Below are 7,252 nucleotides of genomic sequence, written 5' to 3' on the forward strand. Positions count from 1 at the left end.
TCTGTCTATATAGCGCAATATGCCTTAAAAATCTTTCTGAAACTTTTATAAAGATGTCCACGGAGGCAGATTGTTTTCGAAAGCAGAGGTCACGGAGAAAAGGATCACTAAAATATTATTTTAGGATCCTTCAATTGAAAAACTTTAACAGAATCAATCTCCACTGAGAACAGTATAATTCTGATATTTTTATCTCAAAAGACTTCCATACCAGAAGGTTATCCTGCAGATATTTTTAAAAAAATGTTTAGTTATCCAAGACCTTTCTGATCTGACTAGAATTTCTAGAGCGAAAATGTATTTTTCTTAGAAAGCTATCTCTTTTTCTGACCACAGAAATTTAGCATATGCTATTGCAGTGATTTAGGATTCATTCACTCTGTTGCATTGAGTGAAGTCCTCTTGTAATATCAAGTTTTCTTCTATAATGGAAAAAAACCCCACCCTTTTGTGCAAGTTGGAGTATTAGAAGAACTCTAAACTAGATGATCTTGTTTTAGATATCTAGTGCCTTTATAACAGAGATAGCCGAAGTGGACAGCTTTAATTAACATTTATTTATACTCTCATGATTTAGATACTCACACTCACAGCTATTGAGTTAATTCTGACTTATAGTTGAACAGGAGAATACCGCTCATATTTTTCCCGAGGAGCCAAAACAAAAACAAACCCTCAAACACATTGCTTTTGAGTCAGGACCAACTCATAGCTGACCCTCCAGGGGGTTTTCAGAGGTTGCAAATTTTATGGGATAAGGCTGGCCATCTCTTTTTCAGGGCACCTGGTGGATTCAGACTGCCCTCTTTTGGATTGGCAGCCCTCTTTTGGATTACCCACTAAGTCACCAGAGCTTCCTATCCAGAAGACCACCAGGAGCCACAGGTGGATTAATGGTTTATGCCCTTTGAGTTTGCAGTGCAAATTGCTGTAAGACTAAGCCACTAGCATTTCTTCTTACTATTAAAGGATTTAGAAGTGCAAACTTAGGTGCTGGCTGTAGGGGAAAGCCTACTCTCCCTCTGCATGTTGTGGAAGAAAGTTCTTGTTTTCTTCAACATCTGTAGGCGTTCCTTGGAGGTCTTAATGTGTCCTGACTTTTCCCAGTGTCAAGGAGCTCCTTTGATCAGAAACTTGATTCTAAAAGGGTGCAGTCTAATCCTGAAGATTTTCCTTTGCTGGTACCAAGAGTGTCAGTCCTGTTTTAGTTCCTTAATGTCTTCTTTGGTGAAGTGTCAGTTCATATCTTGTGCCCACTTTGCGATTGGTTTGTTTACCTTTATCTTGTTTGTTGTTGTTGTTTAGGTGATGGATTATTCTATAAATTTTAGATATTAAGTCCCTTATCAGACATGCCATTACCAAATATATTTCCCAGTCTGTGGTTTTCCTTTTTACCCTGTTGGAAAAGTTTTTTGATGTGCATAGGGATTTTATTCTTAGAAGATCCCATTCATCTATTTTATTTTCTCCTGGTTGTAGGTTTTTCAGGATGCTTGGGAGATTTTCATGCTGTGTATTTGGGCTTCTAGAGTTCTTTCAAGCTTTTCTTTGATGAGGTTTATTGTCCATACAGCACTGAAAAATAAAAAAGGAACTAATATTATACAAAATGGGTGACCCTGGAGGACATTATGCTGAGTGAAATATCTCTATCACAAAAGAAAAAATACTGCATAATATCACTGTTATAAAACAGTACTGACTAAGAAAGGAGAGGATAAATATGAACACTGTACTGGAATTGAGTCCATCAGCTGCTTTGTGGGGAGAAAGATGGGCAGTCTCCTGTGCGATTAACGGCCTTCAGGAGGATCAGCTATGGGTTGGTTCTGACTCCATGATATACAACAACAATAGTAACAAGAAGAGAGCTTTATGACATTGGCTTGGTCTCTAGAGCCTGAGGTTAGAGGACCTATGGGTAAGCTTGAGAAGCTGTTCTAACTGAAGAGGTGTATCCTGCTTTCAACCTGAGTTGTAACCCGTTAACTTTCCTAATAAATCTCACAATTATGAATGTTAGAGTCTCTGAGTCCTTTGTAGCTATTGCAGTGAATCAGGGAGGAGAGTCCTGGAAAGGATAGGTAGTGTTTGAATAGCTAAAAGTAGGTTTGGGAAGTGTGGGGACATGTTTCACCCCATGGGAATTGGTTTTGTTCTGTTGATGTTGTGGATGAGGACTCTTACTCCTTCAGGAATTAGTGGAGGTCAGATGAATCTGCTCCCACACTGATTGCTCACACCTTCTATTCACTAAGGTACTAGGAAGAAAACATTAAGGAGGAGGATACTGCATTCTTTATCATTTCTTATAATATGTAGTTCTTACAGTATTTCCTCTCCATCCATTTATATTATTTTGTTATGTGCTGTTGAGTCAGAACTGGCTCATAGCTGAGCTTCCAGTGAGTTTTCAGAGGCAATAAATAACGTGGGAGGAGATTGCCCATCTTTCCTCAGCAGTGTACCTGATGGATTCAAACCATGTGCCTTTGCATTGGCAGTGTAGCTCCTTACCCCTAGACCACTTCTAATTGCTACCTTGGATGAATATCATACTTGGAATTCTGTTTTTCTCTTAAAATTGCTATGGTGATTATATTCTTATTATTGCCTATAACTGTTTTCCAGTTTGCCCCTCCCTCTCCCTTATTTTCACAGACAGTTCTGGAAGGATTTTCTCCTAGGAGCTGTAAATCTTTGTCACCTTTCTGTGGCCTCCTTGATGTGTGGACCCTGACATTCATCTAGGGCAGTGCTGTTCTGAGCTGAGAAGAGAGGAGCTACGTTTTATTAGTCATTGACCAAATTCCCTTGAGGCTTTCAGATCCATGACCTTCCTGACCTGCACACCCTTCCTCCTCCTCCTGCCAGCAGAGACATGGCTAGAAGAAAAATGCAGAACATAAGCACTATTTCTCTTTAGTCTATAAGAAAGGTAACCAAGAAAGGTTAAAATATTCTTGGATGCAGTGCCAACTCTGTCTCAGCCAGAACTGTGGGGCCAGGAGAAGGAGATTAGATTCACTGGGCAACACCCAGAGATCTGTTCAACCCATGTGAAGTCCTCCTTCCTGAGTGAAGGTGGTAATCACAAGAACCAATATAGATAGAATATTTCTGTGATGCCAGTGCACTCAAGAGCTTCTAATACAATCAAGCCAAAGAAAGCTTCAACATAATCACTGCCCTAGACATTTGCTTTTTTACCTAACAAAGCCATCAAATCCTTATCTAAAACAATACAAGGCAAGTTTTAGAAGAATCCTGTGGATCTGGATTCCTTTCTCCCTTTTTCCTTCCCCTCCCCCACTGAGTTTCCCTTTGTTCAGAGCAAGGGGTTACTGTACAGACCAGGCAACCTCTCCCTCAACAAAGAAATTTAGTAATCTCTGAGGCTGTGTCACCTTGCCAGCAGAAACACTGAATGGCAATAGAGCTGAGAGTCAACACTAATAGCCGACACCAAATTAAACTGCCAGACTCTGTGTGATGTAGCTCTGTCACCTCTTGACACCTCTGATGTGAGTACAGGGGCTTCTGCAGGAAATTTATCAGCTGTAGTTCATGACGCATCATCTTTACATATCTGTCCATCTACATTTGTCAGCAACAGGCAAGCCTCAAATGACTTCAGTGATTGGTATATAGATTGCACTACCTCCAGACATAATAAACAGGGTTTAACTCTTGGGGCTCCTTTAGCTCTGTCTTCCTTACTGACAAGGCCTAGTAACTGGGGTTGCCATTCTCTTTGTACTTAAAGGGTGAATAGCGATTAGAAAAAGCTGGTTATGAAGGTTTACATTCCTTTCCCAACTAACCAGCATCTTAAATGTTTGTTTTTCCCAAAGGGAGCTAGTTTGTAGATACATATTCTCTAGATATAAATATCTAGAATGTTACTTGAAAATGTATATTTGTTCATTAATGGCAAGATACACTGTTGCTCAAATGGGGAAGATTAAAATTTAATATGTTGTTGTTGCTAAGTGCCATGAAGTTGAGCACAACTCATAACGACCCTATGAACAAAAGACCTGAACCCTGGTCTATAATGTCATTTCTCTACGTTCTTGGAGTTTCCATAAGCATGTTGTTTAGGAAGTGGATGCCCTTCCTACTTCTAAGCCTATCTCAATTCTGGGAGCTCCACCAAATACTGTCCATGATGGGTAACCATTATGGCATTTTACAGTGTTCAGCATCACAGCAACCTCAAGTTACTTCAGTACAGCAAACAGACCAGTGCTGTACCTCTTAGAAGAATATTCACCCCAAACACAATTAACTCCAGGCCATTGGGACAAATCGCCTTTTCATTTCAAGGCTCACCCACCAGGTTTACTCTAAACAACAGGCTTCCAGCCCACAGCTTATTGTTAGCTAAATCCTGTAAATCCAGTCAGTTCACATCTGATTGTGATGGGAAAAAACCACAACCAAACAGAATAGACTTATTTAAAATTGTTTGCTTGCCAGTGGAGTATGCCTTGGTTTTTGTGCTTTTCCAGGATGGTGATTTTAGTATTGTAATACTTGCAAAAGTGCCAAGAATTGAGATTGCTTTAAAAAAATTAAGTTTTCAAAATCCTCATTAGTCATTGGCAGCCTTAGATATTTATATTTAACATTTAACAAATTTTTATATGTAAGCTAAGTAACTTTCCAGGAGATGGATGAAATATTTCTCTATTTTTGTTCCTTGAATATTTTGAAACACAGTTCTATAAAGTCCCTAATACATGCCTATTGGTAAAGATAATGGGATTCTTCAACTTTTGGCCATGACATAGCTTTTAGCTGCTACTGAATTAGCCCTCTAATTCTGGTGACCCTATACCCAATAGCATAATATTTTCTCCATGATCATTTGAGGTTGTACTGTTGTGATGCATATGCTTTCTACTGGTTGACTTTGAGAAGATCACCGGGCTTTTCTTTCTAACTCCTCTAAGCCTAGACATTTCACTGAAGCCTCTTCAGCATCATAGCAGCACACAAGCCTCCACTGATAGATGGGTGGGGACTGAACATGAAGTGACTTGACTGGAATATGAACTTGAGTCTCATGTGTAGAAGGTGAAATTATTTCACCGATCTATTAATACTTCATTTTTTACCATAATACAAGTTCTTTTTTGAAGTACCCCCAACCCTGTTCCTTGTTTATGGAAGGTGACTGTCATCAGGATTAGTACAATAATGTCACTTTTCCTGTGAATTTCTGTAGAGAAGAAGGATATGCTTATTTACAAACCAGGTAGGTATATTTGTGTATGTTTATTCATTTTTTTAACAAGAGACTAATTTTTCTATGGTAGGATGAGGCTTCTTAGTTTTCAGCTTCCCCCCCCCTCACTAAGTTTATTTTGAAATAAAGTTCTCAAAATTCAGTGACAAATTTTTGGTGAAGTTGTTTTAATATTTTATTTGAGCTCAGCAAACTTGGAAGCAATGTGAGCTGTGTGACAATCTAGCCCAGGTGCATAACCAGCACTGATTGGGCCAAGATGGTTTAACATGATCACATGAACAATGAAGCCAGCTACTTCTATTGGTGGGTCATTTTTGCTGCCATCAACCATGTTGCCATGTTGAACATCCTTTACAGAGACATTCTTAATGTTGAAGCCAACATGGTTACCAGGCAGGGCTTCATTCAAAGCCTTATTGTACCTTTCAACAGAGTTTACTTTAGTAGCAACATTGACTGGGACAAATATGACCACCATGCCAGGCTTGAGAGCACCAGTCTCCACTCTGCCCACCGGGACAGTACCAATACCACCAATCTTGTAGACATCCTGGAGAGGCAGACACAGGGGCTTGTCGGTTGGATGAGTGGGTGGCAGGATGCAATACAAAGTTTCAAGCAGTTTGGTTTCACTGGCACTGCCATCCTTCCTGGTGACTTTCCATCCCTTGAACCAAGGCATATTAGCACTTGGCTCCATAACATGTTGTCACCATTCCAACCAGAAATTGACACAAAGGCTACCATGTCAGGGTTGTAGCAAATTTTCTTGATGTAGGTGGTGACTTCCTTGATGATTTCCTCGTGTCTCTTCTGGCTGTAGGGTGACTCAGTTAACATCAGCAATTAGTTGCTTCATACCCAATACGTAAGCCGGAAGGGCTTGCTCACAGGTCTGCCCATTCTTTGAGATACCAGCCTCACATTCACCATCACCAACAGCAAAAATCAGGACAGCACAGTCAGCCTGTGGTGTTCCTGTAATCATGTTTTTGATAAAGTCTGTGTCCTGGGGTGTCAGAGATAGTCACATAGTACTTGCTGGTCTCAAATTTCCACAGTGATGATGCCATGCTCATGTTCAACTTTCAGTTTATCCAAGACCCAGGCACATTTGAAAGAGGCCTTTTTCACCTTGATAGCTTTCTTCTTGAATTTTTCAGTGATTCCTTTGTCAATCCTACCACATTCATAGATGAGATTGGCAGTGGTGGTGGACTTGCTGCTATCTATGTGTCTGTCCAGTGACAATGTTGATATGGGTCTTCACCTTTCCCATTTTGGCTTGGGGTTTGTGCAATTCACCAACACCTGTGTTCTGGTGACAGATCTGTTGTGAAAAAGCTAGTTTTCAGGGGAGCTCTGGTGGCCTAGTGGCAAGAAGCTGCACTGCAATCCCAGAGACGCATGGTTCAAAGCCACCAGATGCTCTGCCGGAAAAGGAGGGACAATCTCCTCCTGTACCAGTCAGATCTGATCTGACGGTACACAGACACACATACACACATACACAAAATAATAATAAAAAAGAGCTAGTTTTCGGTTAAGAATAAAGCACTTGATGATGTTGCATTGTTAGATGCCTTCAAATCCTCTACAACTCATAGTGACCCTATGAACAATGGATGAACCCTGTCCTATCATATGCCATCCTCATAATTTCTAATAAACTTGTACCCATTGTTAAAGTCCCTGTCATCTTGTGGAGGATCTTCTTCCCTTTCATTAATCCTTCACCTTTCTATGCTTGATGTGTTTTTCCAAGTACCAGTCCCTCCTGACAATATACATAAGATGAAGTTTCACTATCCTTCCCTCCAAGAGCACCCTGGCTACACTTGCTGGAAAATACGTTTGTTGGCTCTTTTCCATCTCGTTGAAGAACAGCCTTGGTATCTGTATTGGGATTGCATTGGACTTGTAGATTGCCTTTGGTAGAGTTGTCATTTTGACGATATTGAGTATCCATGAGCATGGTGTATTCTCCCTTTT

The 7,252-nt window shown here is 40.3% G+C and overlaps 1 pseudogene; it reads right to left on the reverse strand.

Annotated features, from left to right (window-relative positions):
* Positions 1–5,432: 5,432 nt before the first annotated feature.
* LOC102855037 lies at positions 5,433–6,539 on the reverse strand (annotated as a pseudogene).
* Positions 6,540–7,252: the final 713 nt, after the last annotated feature.

The sequence above is a fragment of the Elephantulus edwardii genome, unplaced genomic scaffold (assembly GCF_000299155.1).
Source record: "Elephantulus edwardii isolate Elephantulus edwardi_28Jun2011 unplaced genomic scaffold, EleEdw1.0 scaffold00225, whole genome shotgun sequence".
In the NCBI taxonomy this organism is placed as follows: domain Eukaryota; kingdom Metazoa; phylum Chordata; class Mammalia; order Macroscelidea; family Macroscelididae; genus Elephantulus; species Elephantulus edwardii.